Source organism: Mobula birostris, chromosome 17 (assembly GCF_030028105.1).
Source record: "Mobula birostris isolate sMobBir1 chromosome 17, sMobBir1.hap1, whole genome shotgun sequence".
Taxonomy (NCBI): domain Eukaryota; kingdom Metazoa; phylum Chordata; class Chondrichthyes; order Myliobatiformes; family Myliobatidae; genus Mobula; species Mobula birostris.
In genome coordinates, this window is record NC_092386.1 from 15,916,278 (window position 1) to 15,936,958 (window position 20,681).

A 20,681-nucleotide genomic window follows, 5' to 3' on the forward strand; every position below is an offset into this window, starting at 1 on the left:
TTCGGGGGCGGGGGGGGCTGCTATCTGTGGACAGCCTGGGTTGCAGCAGGACCCTGCAAGAGATAAAGTGGGGCTTGGCCACGGGACAGAGGTGTCCAAGTTGCTGGTGAGTATGAGTAATTAGTTGGGGGAGGCCTTGCCAGGTAGACCAGAAGTATCCCTTGTAGTGTCTGAACCTGAAGAGTTAGGTGAGGAGATGCCGAAGTCCCACAGAATTTGGAAGCCACTGGATAGGCTTGCCTATGTAGCACCAGGGAAACAGAGTGTGACCCCTAATGTGTTGGGGAGCTATGTCACTGCCTTTTAAACCTGGATTGGACTTTGTGTTTTGCTGAAAGGGTTGGCGAGTTATCTCAGTGTCATGAGGACATGACTAAATTTGGTGAGGGGAGAGTGTAATGCTCTGCAAAGTTTCACTGCTAATGTAATGGTTTCTCTGTAGCAGCAATGTTTGGGTTATGAGTAGAGATAACGGGGCCTTTGGAATGTATGTTAGCCAATGAGCAGGATGTTGTTCTTTCTTGTGGGTCTGGGAGCAGGGATTTCAGTCTTTTGCCAGGGAGAGATGAGGATAGAAGACGTGAATGGAGAGAATTGGTAGATCGCCAGACGTAGTGAACTTGCATCTCTCATGCACTTGATATAGCAAGATCTCAATCCATTGGCAAGTTGATCCAACATGCTCTTCTCCATGGATATTAAGTGCCCCTGGGTATTCATGCCTGCCTGCTCAAGGACACACACATGGTCTTGGGGTAATGACATGTATACTGTTGCTGAGAGGCAATAATGTTTCAGAGTACACAGGGCAAATGAGATGAGAGATGATGTTGGAGAACCAGGGTTGGACATCAGCTGTATACAAATTAAAAACAACCCCATAAAGGTGGTTTGTGTTTTTCATTTGATGCCCTGTAGATAATATAAACATTGAACATAGAACAGTACAGCACAGGAATAGGCCCTTCGGTCACAGTGTTGTGCTGAGCCAGCTGAAAAGCAACCATTAATGTTTCCTATCTACACAATCTCCAAATCCTCCATCTTCTATGTGCCTTGTGTGGATGCTGCTGATTTTTTACCCTGTTACAAATCAGTACCACGAAATAACAGACAGTGTACCACATATAGTTAAAAAAACTTAGCTGTATAATTCTTAATTTGACTAAAGGTTTAGTAAGGAAAAAACAATAAAAGAAAAGGGCCCATTGTAAGTGAAACAGTTTAATGTGCAAAAGTTGGAGATCCTTCTTCGATCTCCCCGGGCTTCATCGAATCCCAGTCCCACTTTGGGTCGACTCCTCTAACCTCTTCTCTCCGGCGTCTTCTCTCTTCTCCCCTTTGAAAGCCCCAAGCCCAATCTTAGTGTCCCTCACCAGAGAAATCTCCCCTGAATCCATTCAGCCCATTGGATGGCACACATTTCTCCTATCTCTTATCTTCAACAGTAACCCAAACAAGCAGCTTACACAGAGAACAGAAAAGTGTAACAGAAAAAGCTTTTCTCCAGCAGTATCCCACAACTGACGTGAGACTCATCAGTCCACAGTTCTCAATATGTTCCCTTGTTCCTTTCTTAAATAGAGGTACAACATTTGCCATTCGCTAGGACTTCGGGGACCTCGCCTGTGCCTAGAGAGGACACAATGATACTGGTCAAGGCTCCAGCAATCTCCTTTCTTGCCTCCTTCGATAATCTCGGGCAAATTCCATTTGGCTCTGGGGACTTACCCACCTTAATACTTATTAGGAGGCACAACACTTCCTCCTCCTTGACCTCTAAACTCCCTGACGTATTTATTCACTCACACTCATCTCCTGGTCCTCCATATCATTTTCATTGGTAAATACTGAAGCAGAATTTTCCTTAAGTACCTCACTCGCATTCTCCCCATCCAAGCAAATGTTCCCTCCTCTATCCTTGAGTGGTCTCATCTTCTCTCTAATTATCCTTTTACTCTTGATGTATGTACAGAATGATTTAGTCCCTTAATCCTACATGCCATGGACTTTTCACGGCCCTCCTGGCTTTCCCAATTCCCTTCTTTCTTCCCTTTCTGGCTTCTTTGTACTGCTTGTGTGTTTGGTTTGATCCTAACTTCTGAAGCTTTACAAACTCTTCCTTTTTCTCTGTGACTAAATTTATCACCTCTGGACATCGAAGGTTCTCTTACATTTTCATCCCCATCCTTCCTTCCAACAGGAGCATACCTTTCCTGTACTCTGTGCAATTGATCTTTAAACACACCTCCATATGTCTGATGTGGACTTGCCACCCAGATGGAATATAAGTTACCACAAAATAATCTGCAGATGCTGGGGTCAAAGCAACACTCACAACACGCTGGAGGAACTCAGCAGGTCAGGCAGCATCCTGGGAACGATGAGTCAACGTTTCGGGCCGGAACCCTTCGTCAGGACTGTAGAGGGAAGGGGCAGAGGCCCTATAAAGAAGGTGGGGGGAGGGTGGGAAGGAGAAGGCTGGTAGGTTCCAGGTGAAAAACCAGTAAGGGGAAAGATAAAGGGGTGGGGGAGGCAAAGCAGGGAGGTGATAGGCAGGAAAGGTGAGGAAGGAATGGGGGAAAACACAATGGGTAGTAGAAGGAGGCAGAACCATGAGGGAGGTGGTAGGCAGTTGGGGGAGGGGGAAGAGTGAAATAGGGATAGAGGAAGGAGGGGGAGGGAATTACTGGAAGTTGGAGAATTCTATGTTCATACCAAGGGGCTGGAGACTACCTAGACGGTATATGAGGTGTTGCTCCTCCTACCTGAGTTCAGCCTCATGGCAGTAGAGGAGGCCATGTATGGACATATCTGAATGGGAATGGGAAGCAGAGTTGAAGTGGGTGACTACCGGGAGATCCTGTCTGTTGTGGCGGAAGGAGTGGAGGTGCTCAACGAAGCAGTCCCCCAATCTGCGTCGGGTGTCACCGATGTAGAGGAGGCCACACTGGGAGCACCGGATGCAATAGATGACCTCAACAGACTCACAAGTGAAGTGTTGCCTCACTTGGAAGGACTGTTTGGGGCCCTGAATGGTGGCAAGAGAGGAGGTGTAGCACTTACGCTTACAGGGATAAGTGCCAGGTGGGAGATCCGTGGGGAGGGATGTGTGGATAAGAGAGTTGCAGAGGGACCGATCCCTGTGGAAAATGGAGAGGAATGGAGAGGGAAAGATGTGCTTTGTGGTTGGGTCCTGTTGAAGGTGGCAGAAGTTGCGGAGGATAATGTGCTGGATCCGGAGGCTGGTGGGGTGGTAGGTGAGGGCAAGGGGAACTCTGTCCCTGTTGTGGCGGGAGGATGGGGTGAGGGCTGAAGTGCTGGAAATGGAGGAGATGCGGGTGAGGGCATCATTGATGATGGTAGAAGGGAAACCACGATCCTTAAAGAAAGAGGACCTTTGAGATGTCCTGGAATGGAAAGCCTCATCCTGGGAGCAGATGCGGTGGAGACGGAGGAACTGGAAATAGGGAATGGCATATAAGTTGTTGCTCCTTCACACTAAGGGCAGCCTTATTGTAGCACAAGAGGAGGCTACGGACTGACATGTAAGAATGGGAATGGAAATCAGGATTAACATGTTTGGCCACCATGAAATCTGCTTTTGGTGGATGGAAAGCAGGGAAAGAATGCTATGTGGGCCCTTGAAGCACAGTGATACTTGTGGGCTGCCACAAGCAAAGAAAGCGTCAAGATGGCTCTGGATAAAGAGGGCAGATCCATGGGTTGCTGCTAGGACACAGGCCGGGGTCTGATCAACCCCGATCGGGTCGCCTGGGTGAGGGTGTATGATGTTGAAAGACCCGAAACACCTGACGACCCCAGGTATCATCACTGATGATGTGCCCTAGCTTAGCATCGTGCAGATGTTTCTGTAAGAATTACCTCCTGGAACACCAGTGACTACCAGGAAGAGTCTGGTTGACAGACTGGAAAGACAGCAAACCAGGGCGAGGTGAGTTAATAGCCCTAACCGTAGCTCCTGTAAAGGAGTACCCAAGAAGGCTACAAATCAAAGAATGGAAAAATACCCCCAGGGAAGCCGGAGGCGGGGGCGGAAGAGCTTCCCAGCCGGACGGATACAAGGCTACCGACCCAGTGCAATGGACAAACAACAAGTATACAGTGCATCTGTGGCAAAATTCGTAAGAACCAGAGAGGTTTGAAAATCCACCAGTCAAGGATGAAGTGTAAAGAACAACAGAGAGTGCCACAATGCTGAGATTCCCAATCTGGTGAGACAGAGGAAGAGCAGGGTCAGGAAGCACCCCACGGTACCCCAGAGCCTCCGCGTGGTGCAAGCTGTGCATCCTAACATCACATCTCAGACCGTGCAGATCAGATGGCCCAAAGCCTGCCAGACAACAGAGTGGCAAAGATTGGATGAGGATGTAGATCTAGTGTTGGAAACAGTGGCCAAAGGTGGTGTGGAGAAGAGACTGCAGATAATGACAACAATGACCATAACTAGCTACAGTACCCAAAAATGGTTCTCATTTTTTTAAAAAAAAAGTTGGTGTCTTTATGAATAGGGAATGTTGCTGTGATAAGGGTATAAGTTATTCAAAGGTGAGCTTTATTTGTCACATGTACATCGAAACACACAGTGAAATGTATCACATGTGAACGACCACAATCTGAATATGTGCTGGGGGCAGCCCACAAGTGTCCACATGATTCTGGTGCCAACATGGCATGCTCACAACTTACAAACCCTAACCTGTACGTCTTTGGAATGTAGGAGGAAGTCAGATCACCCCAAGGAAACCCACATGGTCATGGGGAGAACGTAGAAACTCCTGACAGACAGTGGTGGGAAATGAACCCCAATCACTGACTGTTGGCACTGTAAAGCATTACACTAAATGATACACTACAGTGATGCCCCATAATCAACTCTGAAGATAAGTTTAGTCTGCCTTATGTGCAACTTGTACGTTTACAAAATTAAGCAACTAAAATGTCCAAATGCACCAGTTTTCTGTGTTACATGCTATGTTTGCATTAATTTAATCAAGCCCTCCCATTATCTTCAAGTAATTTATTGAAAGTAATATTCTAGCCATTATTTGCCACCAAACTAACTTGTCGGTTGCTATTTCGCGTTCCTTAATTCATGTGAAGAATGAAATAAATACCCAAGGTTAATAAGTGCATTAACACTATAAATAACTACATTTTGGTTTTAAACCAAACATGTTCCTACAATACTAAACGAATAAAATGTGTTCATAACTTTATACACAAACTACTTTCCTTAGCTGATTCCACCAAATACATCAGTGTTTCTGTTTAATGTGTTGCCTATACTTCAGCAAGAAGCACATAAGTCCAAAACTAATAATGTTTGTTTATTTGATTTGCCGAAGATAGGAAGATAGCAATTTAAACATGGTTTTCAATTTCCATTAGACTGTACTTCCAAGTTGGTATTGTGATTTCATACAAGCTTGAAAGAAAAATACCAATCACACAATTTGTATGGATATAAAATGCATGGTTACTTTGAAGATTAAATGACTTGTATTTCTCTATTAGGGTATATTTTGGGGTTAATAAATATAGTGAACATTGACTTCAGCAAACAACCTTCAGATCTGAATATGGATTGCAGATTAAATTTATAATGCAGCTCGGTACAGTAAATAGCAGACCAGGGAATAGGTATTTAAATTGTCTGCATATGCATGACACCAATCGACATCTCATTGCATGAATCTGACAGTAATTAATACTTATTTTGAGTGTGTTGTTTGGAAGGTCAAGGCATTTGAAAATGACATGCAACTGAAAAGAATCAATATGAGGGCATTGTAATTGTAGAAATCTTCCTGTTACCTTTGCAGCAGACATAAATTGCTGGAGGAACGTAGCAAGCTAGGCAGCACCTATGGAAAAGAGTGAACAGTCGATGTATCTGGCCGAGACCCTTCAACAGCACTCATGAAATGTCCTGATGAAGGGTCTCGGCCTGAAGTGTCGACTGTTTACTCTTTTCTATAGACACTGCCAGGTCTGCTGAGTCCCTCCAGCACTTTGTGTGTGTTGCTTACATTTCCAGCAGCTGCTGAATTTCTCATCTTTGTCCTGTTATCTTTATTTTTACTAAGTTCCTCCTTATATGTTCATAATACATAAAAATGTGCTGTAATCTTGGGTTGGAAAGTCTTTCTCTCTGTCTCTCTTTCTTTCCCCCTCCCCCAACCCTTTTCTCTGTTTTTCTCACTCTCTCCCTCTTCCCTCCCTCTCTCTTCGCTCTCCCCCCATTCGCTTTCCCTCTTCAGTGACTCCAGAGTCCATCAGCTTCTTTGTGAGTGTTTTTATATCAAATGAAAGGACTACTTTATCGCTACCTGCTGCGTCTCTACAGTGACTTTGTTCATGTTATAACACTATTATTCCCATTTTATCAAAATCCAAAAATAATTTGTGGGATGCTAATTCCCTTTGTTTTAAAAAAAATAAATTATCTGGCTTTGGCCTGCATTTAACTCACATATGTGTAGGTTAAACCTTTCTTTAGTTTCATCACTAAAGAAAAAATGCTCACTGAATTTTAAAAAAATGAATAGTGTTGGTCAACACACAAATTAATTGTGCTAATTGTTATTCTGTGGATTAATTATTTGTGATTATTCCATAAAATCCTACAATGTTTTTCAGTTATTTATTGAACATGTGATTCTAGGCATTACTTGCAATTAATCTGACAAACTGGTTAATATTCTGAGCATTTCCTAATTTATTTAGTGAATGAGTTAAATACCTGACATTAATAAGTACATTAACATTAGAAATTGCTGCATTTTTGCAAACTCTTTTAAATCAGCCTCACGGTTCAAACGTCACTCTGCAAATTCCTGTTATTTTTGGACCTGCATTTCATTCTTTGACACAGGATTATCATCCGTTAAAATATTTATTGCAACACATACTGATTTACAAGAATGTCTATTTGAAAAATGTTACATTCTGATTGGTCTGGTACAATTCACAAACATTAATTGTAATTAAACATATCTGTCAATTACCTCCCTGTCCATGCTGTCAGTGAGATGTCGCACTGATTCAGTTGCATAATTCTGATGTGATTACAAAACTCAGATTATCACAGAATCTTCGATAAACAGAACTTTGTAAACAGAGATAGGCATTGTTTCATGATATACAAGACCATAACGCCGTAAGACATGGGAGAAGAAATTAGGCCATTTGTTAATAACAATGTACATTCAATAGCAACTTGTTGGGACAGGTAATGAAAAACAACTGAAAGCAGACAAAAGCTAAGGACAATGGTTTATGATGATACTTCAGTGAAATTCATAATTTATTGCATCACATAAAAATATTTTTTCAAAATAAATAATTTTGGGGATCACCATCACTGACTTCTGTCTGTCAAATCAGTAGTCCTGATAAGGATACAGTAGCTGAAGATGTATGGATTCACAGAGCTGATATATAGTGATACACAGAGTACACCACACTATATAATAATTATGCTTTGCAGAAGGAGTCTCTCTCCACTCCACAGTAGGTGTCTTTGTTAGGCAGAGAGGCAGTGACAACGTGAAGCACAAAATGATGTCTGATTAAGTCAAAATTGCAAAAAAAGAACCCTTTATTGAAAAGCAAAATGGTAAAATATGCTAAAGTACCAAAACAGAATGTTCTGCCATTAATTGCTAGAGAGCACATTTAATCAACTTTTCCACTCAAACCAAATGGCTAAAACCAGTAACTCAAAGATTTTGTTTTGCTTATTAAAATGCTTTGTTTTGTAAAATACCTTCACTCATTACCGAAGAGCTGCAGGATTTGTCTCCAGCTCCCCGCAAGTACAATTCATATCCCATAACAGAACAAACCCAAAATCACCCTAAATCACTCTGAACTGACATCAGCTGTCTCCAATTGTACAAACTGGCATTGCAAATGACAATTGATTCCATTTCGATTTACACAACTGAAATTTAGCATCACTTTGCATTTAAGTCTATTAAATTTACTGAACATCAATTTACTGAAAATAGAAAAACAATTCTATTACTTTCTCAGAGCTTCCAAGTTTGCCTCCATCCATTGAATATTCAACCGAATTTTATCCAGTACCTTTTGGGCCAACCAATGTGACCTTTTGTCTGTCATTGAATCAAAGAATGCTTGGACCTGTAATTAAAAATAAAACAATGTTTGTTAAATATATTTATGCAAATATTATTCCATATCTGTACTCTAACCTCCAATATTATTTTCATATAATTGCTGTATGTTGCATCTTGGTTACATGCTGCACCCTGATCAACACACCACAGCAAATGTGCAGTGTAAATGTACAGTGGATTCCGATTAATTGAGAGCATCCAGTCTAGTAAATTTTGTCCCAATTCAGCAGCTGCCCCAGTCAGCTGAAGAAGTTTCCTGGTAATAGTGAACATGGTTTTAAAAAAAAGACAAATCACTATTCAACTGTGTAATAAATTACATACACTCTATCCTCGTTATATGCGTCTTCAGACAATGAGGATTCAGTTATGCGAGGAACTTATTTCTACCAACATCTCGTTATATGCGTCCAAACTCACAGTCATGTGAGGAGCACCACCTTCCTGCAAATACAGGTCACGTGCGCATACCTCACAGTCTCACTGTTGGGACGAGAAGCACCGCTTTCCTGCAAGTACAAGTCACGTATGCGCACCTCACAATTTCACTCCCGCCACTCTCGCATTGGTTTTGGCAAGGTGTGGATGCGCGATCTTAAACTTCTGTTGGTTTTAGCTACAGTGCAGTGATTTTGTGCTTGAAATATTTAACTATGCCTCCTAAGCATCCGATGTCACGTCCTGGGCCATCAGCTGAGCGGCAGAGAACTGCTTTAACACTTGAAAAAAAGTTGGAAATTTTAAACAGGCATCAGCTGAAGGTAACACAGCTCTGGGATGCTACTGCCGGGAACAGAATCCTGTCTTTAAAGTTCTTTTGTTGCTTGACAATGTGCCAGCCCATCCTAAACACTTGGACAGCATTCATCCTAACATAATAGTGTGTTTCCTGCCGCTTAACAAAACATCGCTGATTCAACCACTCGAGCAAGGTGTAAAATCCACATTCAAGGAGTACGTATTTTTTTTAACCACAAACTATCTCTCAGATGCTGCAAGCAACAGACGATTTTGAAAATCCCGGGAGTTTACCAACGGTGAGGGAATGGTGGAAGTCAGAACACTTGGCACAAATGGCGATGGACATGGACCCACGTTTAGAACGGAGTCAGCATTTCAGTCGTTCCCTGCCGTCAACCCTCCTTCCCTACAAGCAAATTTAAAACAAAATGCTGCCAAACAAACAACCCTCACCACTTTATTCAAATCGGTAACGCCTCCTGCTGCTGGCAGTTCTAGGAGTTCTGTGAGTCTTCCTTCACCCCTTGCTGTGCCTGATATGATCCTGACAACCACAACCATCCACCTTATGTATGTAAAGCTGCCCGACACCACAACAACCACTCATCTCCCGGAGCGAACACACCTGCCACTGTTGGTGAGTACTGTACATCCTCAGATGATAACTTTCTATGATTTATTATATTGAATATTACCTTAAATTAATGAAATATAATACAAATGTTGTCTTGTAGTACTGCTTTTGTGTTGTATTGGTATGAAAATGTGAATAAATTACAGATAAAACAGATTTAGGAAGCTCTCTGGAAGGCATCCCTATTTTTTCCATTTAAATAATTATGCACATTATGCAATTTCACATTATGCGTCAATTTCGAGGAACGTATCCCCCGCATATAACGAGGATAGGGTGTATTTAAATGTAGTACAGAACAAATTAGAACACTACCAATATAGTTACAGTATTACAAAACTGTGTATTAATTCCTAACAGTTATCAATGGAAGAATTCTCCCCGTCTCTGCTGTCGTGTTCCTTTGATTGACTGTAGATGAACAAAACCAACACAGACACCTAGTGCAGATAATGGGCTGCCAGCGTTGCCTTCCTGTTTAAAGGGGTGCCATAATCCAACAAGAACTCTTGGCAACATTACCAAAGATCACTTTTTTTTGAATCAGCATCCGTCAACTCAAATGATTACAAAACACAAGCAGATGCAACTGATGCTGTTTTTTAAACTGTTTACTCTAAGCATGGTATCGTGTCTATCGGCCACACAAGTGCATGTGACTGATGGTAGTTAGAAACTGGCTGGCAACAGTCTCCTGTCCCAATTTAGTGGTACAGTGTCCCAAATAAATTAAGGAAATCCTGGCTATTTTCTCGATGACTTTTTGTTCTTAAGAGTTGTCCCAAATAAGCAGCTGCCCCAATTAACTGATAGGCAAATGGCAAATAAACTTGATCCTTGATAAGAACAAAAATAGAAAAAAGGAACAATTCCTGAATAGACTGAAGTGTTCAAAATTTTCTTTTAGTGGCTGTAAATCACTTGTTTGCTTCAGTTCCTACCATTTTAATTCGAAATACTGCAGAATTCAGTTTGGAAGCACCAAGGCCTGGATGAGAAAACATGCCTTATGAGGATAGGTTGAGTGAGCTGGGGCTTTTCTCTTTGGAGAGGAGGATTAGAGGTGACTTGAAGGAGGTGAACAAGGTGTTAGACTGAGTGGACAGCCAGGGACACCTTTCCGGGGCAGAAATGGGTAATAAAAGGGAGTTTACCTTTAAGGCTTTGGGAGGAAATTACAGGGTGAATGTCAGAGACAGGTTTTCTTTACTCAGAGTGGTGGGTGTGTGTAACACGCTATCAGTGTTGGTGATAGAGGTTGATACATTAGGGACTTTTAAGAGACTCCTAGATCTGTCACAGTCCTGATCGGTTATTCCCTGGGTCCCTTTAAGAAGAAGAAGAATATCTTTATTGTCATTGTTGTGGAGCAATGAAACACAGTTTAGCAGCTCAACATTTTGCAGCATGACAAAGAATATATACATAAAGTAAACTCTAAAACCTTAGGAGTGCAGTTCACAATTAATAATATATGGATGGGGGGGATAGGACTATTGCACATCTGCCATTCCTGGAAGTGTGATGCATTTAGCTGCCGCCGTCTTAGGAGGGGGGCAGGAGAAGGGAAGGGGGTGTTATACATTTCACTGCTTGTGGGTAGAAGCTGTTAAGGAGTCTCTTGTTTTCGTTCTTAATGCTCTGTATCTCTTCCCAGAAGGTAGAGGGGAAAACAGGTGATGTCCAGGATGAGTGGGATCCTTTGAAATACAATTAGCCTTCTTTTGAAGTCTGCCAGTATAAATTTACTTTGTGTCACGATCAGGACCGTTGACTCCTTGTTTTCCTTAATTCATTGTTTCCCTGTGTTTCTTGAGCTCTGCAATTAAAGGCACTTGAATCTCAGCTGAATGAGCAGTATTTAGTGTCGGGCTTACAGCTACTTGGTGTGAGATTGTCGTGGGATGTCACCGAAATAAGTGTGAGCAAGTCACCCTGCTTGAATGTACCCCACGACTCTGCCTTTGTGCCTGTGTCCTGCACTTGGGTTCATCCTCAGCCTCATCCTTGCAACAGAACGAATTGGCCAAGAATGAACCCAGCAGACACGGACCCCGTGCAACAGGCTCTTGCCAGCCAGGGCTACCTACTGGGCACCCACGACAACTGCTCAGAGAGGTCACGGAAAACCTCCGTGCGCTGTCCACGAATGTGAGGATGGTCAGTGAGCAGGTTGACCAGGTATCCGCTTCCCTTACTCTGTCCCTTCCAAGAACCCCAGCTGTCCAAACCGCACAGCTTGGGAGGGCAACGCCCCTCGGATCGGCAACACAATCCCCTCGAGAGCCATACGTACCCAAACTGGAAGCCTACGCTGGGGACCTAGGGAAGTGCCGGGCCATCTTATTACAAGGTTCTTTGGTCTTTGAGCAACAGCCACATACGCACACCTCGGACAGATCAAAGATTGCATGCGTTACAAGGGGATGCCTTGGCATGGGCCACTGCGATCTGGGACAACCGAACAGAGGTCTGTTCCTCCTTCCCCTGCTTCATCTCCGAAATGAGGAAGGTCTTTCAACAGCCCATTCGCGGTAAGGACACCGCTAAGCACTCGCTAACTCTCTGTCAGGATTTGCGAAGCGTGGCAGAATACTCCATCGAGTTCCGAACATTAGCGGCCGACTCTGGGTGGAATGACGAGGCACTACAGGAAGTGTTCTGACAGGGTCTCTCAGATAAGGTAAAAGATGAACTGGCAGCGAAGGATGCCTGGACACTCCGATCTCTCTAGCCACCAGGCTCGATAATCGACTTCAAGAGCGTCTGAGAGAAAAGACCAGTCGGCCCGCTCCTCGGGTCAGCCCAAGTCCCACCTTACCATCCTCAGCCAGCCTGCCTTCCCCAGCCGCTCCAAGTATAGCTCCTGCTCCAACTGTCCCCACTACCCTGGAGGAGGAACCGATGCAGCTGGGACGGAACCGTCTCTCCCCTGCCGAATGGCTTCTGAGGCAGAGAGCTGGGGATTGTTACTACTGCAGCCAGCCGGGAATTTCCGGGATACCTGTCCTCTGCGGCCAAAAGGGAGGGCTCACCAGTAGAAAAGGGGACCCTGGTGAGCTGAATGACACTCCCTTCAGACCCCCAGACCCGGATGCAGATCCCGGCCACCGTGAATTATCAACAACAGTCCCTGTCCCTATCCGCCTTGGTGGATTCCGGTGCTGAGGGAAATCTTCTGGATGAGGACATAGCCTCGGGCCAGGATACCTCGGGAGCCATCAAGTACCCCTCTGAAGGCCTGGTCACTGGACGGAAAACTGCTGGCTCAGCTTACCCACTGTACACCACCCCTGACCTTGATTCTGTCCAGAAACTTCGAGAGGCGGTACGATTTAATCTCATCCATCCTCCTCAAGCCCCTGTAGTTCTAGGATATCCCTGGCTTAACCACCACAACCCCGACATCGACTGGTCTACCGGGAGGATAGCCAGCTGGCGCCCGTTTTGCCACGCCACCTGTCTGCGGTCAGCTACATCCCCTAGGGAGGCTACCGTGACCCCGCCTCTCTTGGAACCCTTCGATTTGTCTGGAGTCCCCGCAGAATAACATGACCTGGGACAGGTATTCAGCAAACAATGGGCTCTTTCCCTGCCTCCACACCACCTGTATGATTGTGCTATCAACCTTCAACCCGGGGCCTCATTACTCACCAGTTATCTTTATAACTTATCCCAACCGGAGAGAGAGGCTATGGAGAACGACATTAGTGAGTCACTCGCGGCTGGTATTATTCGACCTTCATCCTCCCTGGTGGGCGCCAGTTTCTTCTTTGTAGAGAAGAAGGATGGGTCACTTCATCCCTGTATTGATTACCGAGGCCTGAACAATATAACAGTTAAAAATAAGTACCCACTACCCCTCATTAACTCGGCATTTGAACCACTTCACGAAGCCACCATCTTCTCAAAGTTGGACCTTCGTAGTGCCAACCATCTAGTCAGGATGAGGGAGGGAGATGAGTGGAAGACAGCCTTTAATACACCTTTGGGCTACTTTGAATACTTGGTCATGCCGTTTGGCCTCACCAATGCCTCTGCCATTTTTCAAGCCCTAATCAATGATGTACTGAGGGACTCTATTAATCACTTCGTGTTTGTCTACCTAGATAATATCGTAATATTTTCTAGCAGCCCTCAGAAACACATTCATCATGTCCGTCTAGTCCTCCAGAGACTGTGGGAGAACAAGTTATTTGTGAAAGTGGAGAAATGTGAGTTCCACGTCCCTTCGGTCAGCTTCCTGGGCTACATCATCGAGAGCGGGAAGGTGAGGGCAGATCCCAGGAAGATCTGGGCGGTAGAAGAATGGCCCAGACCCATGACATGCAAGCAACTTCAGCGGTTTTTGGGGTTTGCAAACTCTTATCGCCGAATGATCAGGGATTACAGTCAGGTGGCGGCGCCCCTCACCCGACTTGCCTCGCCTACCACACCTTTTTGTCGGGTCTCCGAGACAGATTCGGCGTTCACCGACCTGAAGAGGCGGTTCACAACCGCTCCCATCCTGGTCCAACCGGAGCCCTCCCGCCAATTCATTGTTGAGGTTGACGCCTCCGACTCCAGGGTAGGAGCAACGATCAAGTCTGAACGAAAAGCTTCATCCGTGCCTTCTTTTCTCGTTGACTGTTCTCCGCCGAACGGAATTATGACGTGGGGAATTGGGAACTGCTGGCGGTCAAGCTAGCATTGGAGGAGTGGAGGCACTGGCTGGAGGGGGTGGAACACCCGTTTATTGTTTGGGTTGATCTTAAGAACCTGGGATATATACAGAACGCCAAACATTTGAACCCCCACCAGGCCAGTTGGGTATTATTTTTTAGACTGTTCAAGTTTTCCCTCACATACCGTCTAGGGTCCAAGAATGGGAAGCCGGACGCGCTCTCCCACCAATACAACTCCAAGGAGGACACTTCCAGCCCAGGGACTATCCTCCACCATCCTGTGTGGTAGCAACCCTCACTTGGGAGATTGAGTCCGTAGTAAAGGAAGCCCAACGGGATGACCCTGACCCTGGCAGTGGACCCACCGATCACCTTTTTGTGCCTGATTCCGTCAGATCTCAGGTTCTCCGGTGGGGGCACACATCTCAGTTCGCCTGCCACCCCGGGAGTGATCGGGCACTGGCTCTCCTGAAAAGACACTTTTGGTGGCCTTCCATGGAGGTGGATACCTGTTCCTATGTCTCTGCATGTTCCGTCTATGCCCGTGGAAAAGCCTCCTATCAGCCATCTGCGGGATTACTTCGTCCCCTACCTGTCCCTGGTCGTCCTTGGTCGCACATCGCCCTAGATTTCATTTCCGGTCTACCCCCTTCACACAGAAACACCACCATACTCACCATGGTAGACCGGTTCTCCAAGATGGTGCACTTTGTAGCCCTCCCTAAACTCCTTCCTGCTCAGGAAACGGCAGACCTTCTCATCCGCCACATCTTCCACCTCCACGGAATTCCTGCAAACATCATATCCGATCGAGGTCCTCAATTCATCTCGCAGGTATGGAAGGCCTTCTGTCAAGCCTTAGATGCCTCGGTCAGCCTGTCATCCAGCTTCCACCCACAGACGAACGCGCAAACGGAACGGGTCAACCTGGTCTTGGAGGTGACACTACGTTGTATTACAACCTGTCTACCTGGAGTGACCATCTTGCATGGGTTGAGTACGCCCACAACTCTCTGGTTAGTACTGACATCGGAAGGTCTCCCTTCGAATGCTCCCTTGGATACCAACCTCAGCTGTTTCCCGCGCAAGAAGAGGAGATTGCGGTGCCGTCTGTTCAGGCCCATATCGACCAGTGCTGCAAGGTTTGGGAGGACACACGCATGGCCCTGCTCAGATCAGCCGATCGCAACCGGAGGATTGCTGATCGACACTGGACTCCTGTGCATGAGTGTCGACCTGGGCAGAAGGTGTGGCTCTCATCCAAAGACATCCCTCTCAAAAACGAGCTTAAGAAACTCGCCCCTCACTTCCTGGGACCCTTCGAGGTCGAAAGTATCATCAACCCCACAGCAGTCCGACTTAAACTACCAAGATCTATGCACATCCACCCTACTTTTCATGTTTCCCAATTAAAACCACTTTCCGTCAGCCCCTTGTGTCCTCCGACCGAAACCCCTCCACCTGCCCGGATCATCGACAACCATCCGGCATACACCGTCCGGCAGCTACTAGATGTGTGCCGTCGGGGCGGGGGCCTCCAATACCTGGTTGACCGAGAAGGGTTCGGCCCAGAGGAGCGTTCTTGGGTTCCCCGCTCCTTCATCCTGGACCCCTCCCTCATCCAAGACTTCCATCGGGAACATCCAGACAAGCCTGGAGGTTTGCCTGGAGGCTCCCGTTGGGGGGGGGGGGGGGGGCGGGTAACATCGAGGTCCCGTCTGGCAATTTCCCCATCTTGCTATTACCTCATCAATTAGGCCTCAATCCCCTCGTCTGATTTCCAATCATTCCCAGTTCCACTAATTACAAAGATTTTTAATTACAACACACCTGGTTCCTATTAGCGAACATAGGATAAAACTCAGGCAGCACAGCCATGCTTTGCCAGTTCGCTGGTTGACTCTAGTGTGAGTAAGTCTCATTTCCTGATTTCTTGGGACTGTCAGTTCTAAGCTCCGCATCATTTCCTGGATACTCTATGTAAACTTTGTCTCCGTGTAAAGATTCTCCTGGATACTGGTTCCCCGTTCACGGCTGTGCTAACACCCCACGACTCTGCCTCTGCGCCTGTGTCCTGCACTTGGGTTCGTCCTCGGCCACGTCCTTGCAACAGTACCCATCTGCCAGATCCTTGCCCACTCACTCAACCCATCTATATCTCTCTGCAGACTCTCTGTATCTTCTGCACAATTTACTTTCCACTCAATTTAGTATCATCAGCAAACTTAGATACACTACACTCGGCCCCTCTTACAGATCGTTATCGTATATCGTAAACAATTGTGGGCCCAGCACCAACCCCAGTGGCACACCACTCACCACCGTTTGCCAACCAGGGTAACACCCATGTATCCCAACTCTCTGCTTGCTATGAGAAAACCAATCCTCTATTCATGCTAGTACATCACCCCCAACTCTATGCATCTTATTGTTTACATTTCTCTGATATTAGATGTACCTATTGAAACCTACTATGCAGCACCTTATCGATCACCTTCTGGAAATCCAAGTAACTAATATCCATATGTTCCCCTCTATTCACTGTGCTCAATATATCCTCAAAAAACTCCATTAACTTTGTCAGACAGGACTTGTCTTTGCTGAATCCATGTTACATCTGCCTGATGGATCCATTTGTTTCCAGATGCCTCTCTGCTTCTCCTTTAATGATAACTTGGAGCATTTTCCCAACTATAGATGTTAAACTAACTGGCCGACTGTGACATGCCTTTTGCCCACATCCTGTTTTGAAGAGTGTCATGACATTCACCGATTTCCAATCTGCCGGGACCTACCCATTGTCCCGAGAATTTTGGTGAATTATCACCAAAGCCTCTAGGATAACTTTTCTCATTTCTTTCAGTCCCTGGGATGTATTCCATCAGGACCAGGGGACAAATCTGTCTTCAGGCCCACAAGTTGAATTTGAATTGACTTTATTTCTTACATCCTTCACATACATGAGGAGTAAAAATCTTTACGTTACATCTCCACCTAAATGCACAATGTGCAATTTATAATACATGTATTTGTGATAATTAGTATGTACAACAGGACAGTCAATATAGCATAGAAATACAATTGTATTGGTGTGAATTAACCAGTCTGAAGGCCTGGTGGAAGAAGCTGTCCCAGAGCCTGTTGGTTCTGGCTTTTATGCTGTGGTACCATTTCCCGGATGGTAGCAGCTGGAACAGTTTATGGTTGGGGTGACTTGGGTCCCCAATAATCCTTGGGGCCCCTTTTACGTACCAGTCTCTACAAATGTCCTGAATAGAGGGAAGTTCACATCTACAGATGTGCTGGGCTGTCCACACCACTCTCTGCAGAGTCCTGCAATTGAGGGAGGTACAGTTCCCATACCAGGCAGTGATGCAGCCAGTCAGGATGCTCTCAATTGTGCCCCTGCAGAAAGTCCTTAGGATTCGGAGACTCAGGCCAAGCTTCTTCAACCGTCTGAGGTGAAAGGGGCGCCGTTGTGCTTTATTCTCCACCCAGATGGTATGTACAGACCATGTGAGATCCTCGGTGATGTGAATACCGAGGAACTTAAAGCTGTTCACCCTCTCAACCCCTGATCCATTGATGACAATAGGGGTTAGTCTGTCTCCATTCCTCCTGTCGCCCACAACCAGCTCCTTTGTTTCAGTGACCTTGAGGGAGAGGTTGTTTTGCTGACACCATTGTGTCAGGGTGATGACTTCTTCTCTGTAGGCTGCATCATATTATTTGAGGTGAGGCCAATCAATGTAGTATCGTCAGCAAATTTAATTAGCAGATTGGAGCTGTGGGTGGCGAGTCATGGGTATACAGAGAGTAAGGAGGGGCTTAGGACACAGCCCTGAGGGGTTCCTGTGTTGAGGGTCAGAGGTGAGGGAGCCCACTCTTACTACCTGCTGGTGATCTGACAGGAAGTCCAGGATCCAGCTGCACAAGGCAGAGTGAGGGTCGAGGACTCTGAGCTTCCTGTCAAGCCTGAAGGGAATTATGGTGTTGAATGTTGAACTGTAGCCCAGGAACAACGTTCTCACATAAGCATCCTTCTTCTCCAGATGTGTAAGGAGGGTGTGTGGAGCTGTGGCTATTGTGTCATCTGTCGATCGGTTGTGTCGGTAGGCGAATTGTGAGGGTTCCAGTGAGGGTGGTAGCATGCTGCAGGTGTAGTCCTTGACCAGCCTCTGAAAGCATTTGCTTATTGTTGAGGTGAGTGAGACAGGACACCAGTCGTTCAGACATGCTCAGCACTACCTCTTTAGTGATAGCTGTTGTACCAAGGTATTGATTTGGTCTGCACCCGATTTCTCAAGAATACCCATGAATGGACAAGTGAAAAAGTTGCATGAGAATCCAAGAAGGCATTTGCCTGGAGCACTGAGTCAGAGATGGAGGAAAATAGGAGGAAAGGAATATGCTTTTGACACAGAGACTTTGGCATACCATTCTCATCTTATAATCCTCCATCAAATGTTCTAGATTGGCAATAAAGATTGTTTTGTTTAATATTTATTCCCACCGACTCCTGATTCATTGTTACAATAAGGTTTTAAAGCCCTGACTATTCTACATGGCATGAGAAGGTATTTCTTTGTAACATGCTTGGCATGAAATTCTAATTAATATTTAAAACATATTGGCTTGAAGGTAAGACGTGAAGGACAGTGTTTGAAAACTGTTTCTCAGAATGGAGACCAGTGACTGGAGATATGCCACAGTGGTCAGTGTTAGGGACCCTTGTTAATCGTCATATGGAGTTACTAAACCTACTCAAAAGCATTCCCAATAAATATATTATGTGTCTGAAAGATTAAAATGTGTATTAAGGTTTTCATAATCAGACATCACTAACCTCAAACAGATGGCCCTTTGTTGAGAATTTTGATGTTGTTTGAATGACGATTCTCTGAATAGCAAATGATCCAAAATGAAACCTAATAACAGAGTTTGAAAATGTAAATATTTTGGTGCAATGAACTTCATATTATGCCCAGATGAAATAAAGTAATTTAAACTTGTATATATATTGACAATACCTTGCAACCATCATAGGCACATGTACAGTATAATTAGGGTGAGCGTTTTGTGAAAGTGTAGAGACACCCAGACCTGAGACACCAGGCAAAATAATTGGATTCCAAACAATTAGTTGATGCATCATTACAAAATGTCTCTCTGGTGCTTCCTGCTCCCTCCCATCTCTCTTTTCCCAACCATGATTCTCCTCACTTTGCTCCCTTCCCACTCTCAGCCTGTAATAGAAACCCATATCAGAATCCAGTCTATCATCACTCACATAGGTCACGAAATTTGGTCTGCTGGCAGTAGTACAGTGTAATACATAAAATTATTGCAGTGCTATGCAATGGGTTGAGGCACCCTACCTTCATATACGTGCACAGTACAGTGTGTGTGTGTGTATATATATATATATATATATATATATATATATATACACACACACACATACATACATGGATTTGTGAAAGGAAAATCATGTCTGACAAATCTCATAGAATCTTTTGAGGATGTAACTAGTAGAGTGGATAGGGGAGAACCAGTGGATGTGGTATATTTGGATTTTCAAAAGGCTTTTAACAAGGTCCCACACAGGAGATTAGTGTGCAAACTTAATGCACACGGTATTGAGGTATGGTATTGATGTGGATAGAGAATTGGTAGGCAGACAGGAAGCAAAGAGTGGGAATAAACAGGACCTTTTCAGAATGGCAGGCAGTGACTAGTGGGGTACCGCAAGGCTCAGTGCTGGGACCCCAGTTGTTTACAATATATATTAATGACTTAGATGAGGGAATTAAATGTAGCATCTCCAAGTTTGCGGATGACACGAAGCTGGGCGGCAGTGTTAGCTGTGAGGAGGATGCTGAGAGGATGCAGAGTGACTTGGATAGGTTAGGTGAGTGGGCAAATTCATGGCAGATGCAATTTAATGTGGATAAATGTGAAGTTATCCACTTTGGTGGCAAAAACAGGAAAACAGATTATTATCTGAATGGTGGCCAATTAGGAAAAGGGGAGGGGCAATGAGACCTGGGTATCATTGTACACCAGTCATTGAAAGTTGACATGCAAGTACAGCAGGCGGTGAAAAAGGTGAAATATGCTGGCATTCATTGCAAAAGGATTCAAGTACAGGAGCAGGGAGGTACTAGTGCAGTTCTACAAGGTCTTGGTGAGACCACACCTGGAGTATTGTGTGCAGTTTTGGTCCCCTAATCTGAGGAAAGACATTCTTACCATAGAGGGAGTACAAAGAAGGTTCGCCAGATTGATTCCTGGGATGGCAGGACTTTCATATGATGAAAGACTGTATCGACTAGGCTTATACTCTCTGGAATTTAGAAGATTGAGGTGGGATCTTATTGAAATGTATAAAGTTCTAAAGGGAGTGGACAGGCTAGATGTAGGAAGATTGTTCCCGATGTTGGGGAAGTCCAGAACAAGGGGTCACAGTTTAAG

General features: G+C 45.0%; 1 pseudogene; it reads right to left on the reverse strand.

The window, feature by feature from the left end:
• Positions 1–8,049: 8,049 nt before the first annotated feature.
• The window catches only part of LOC140211351 (leucyl-cystinyl aminopeptidase-like), an 87,138-nt pseudogene continuing 74,506 nt past the window's right edge, over positions 8,050–20,681 (reverse strand).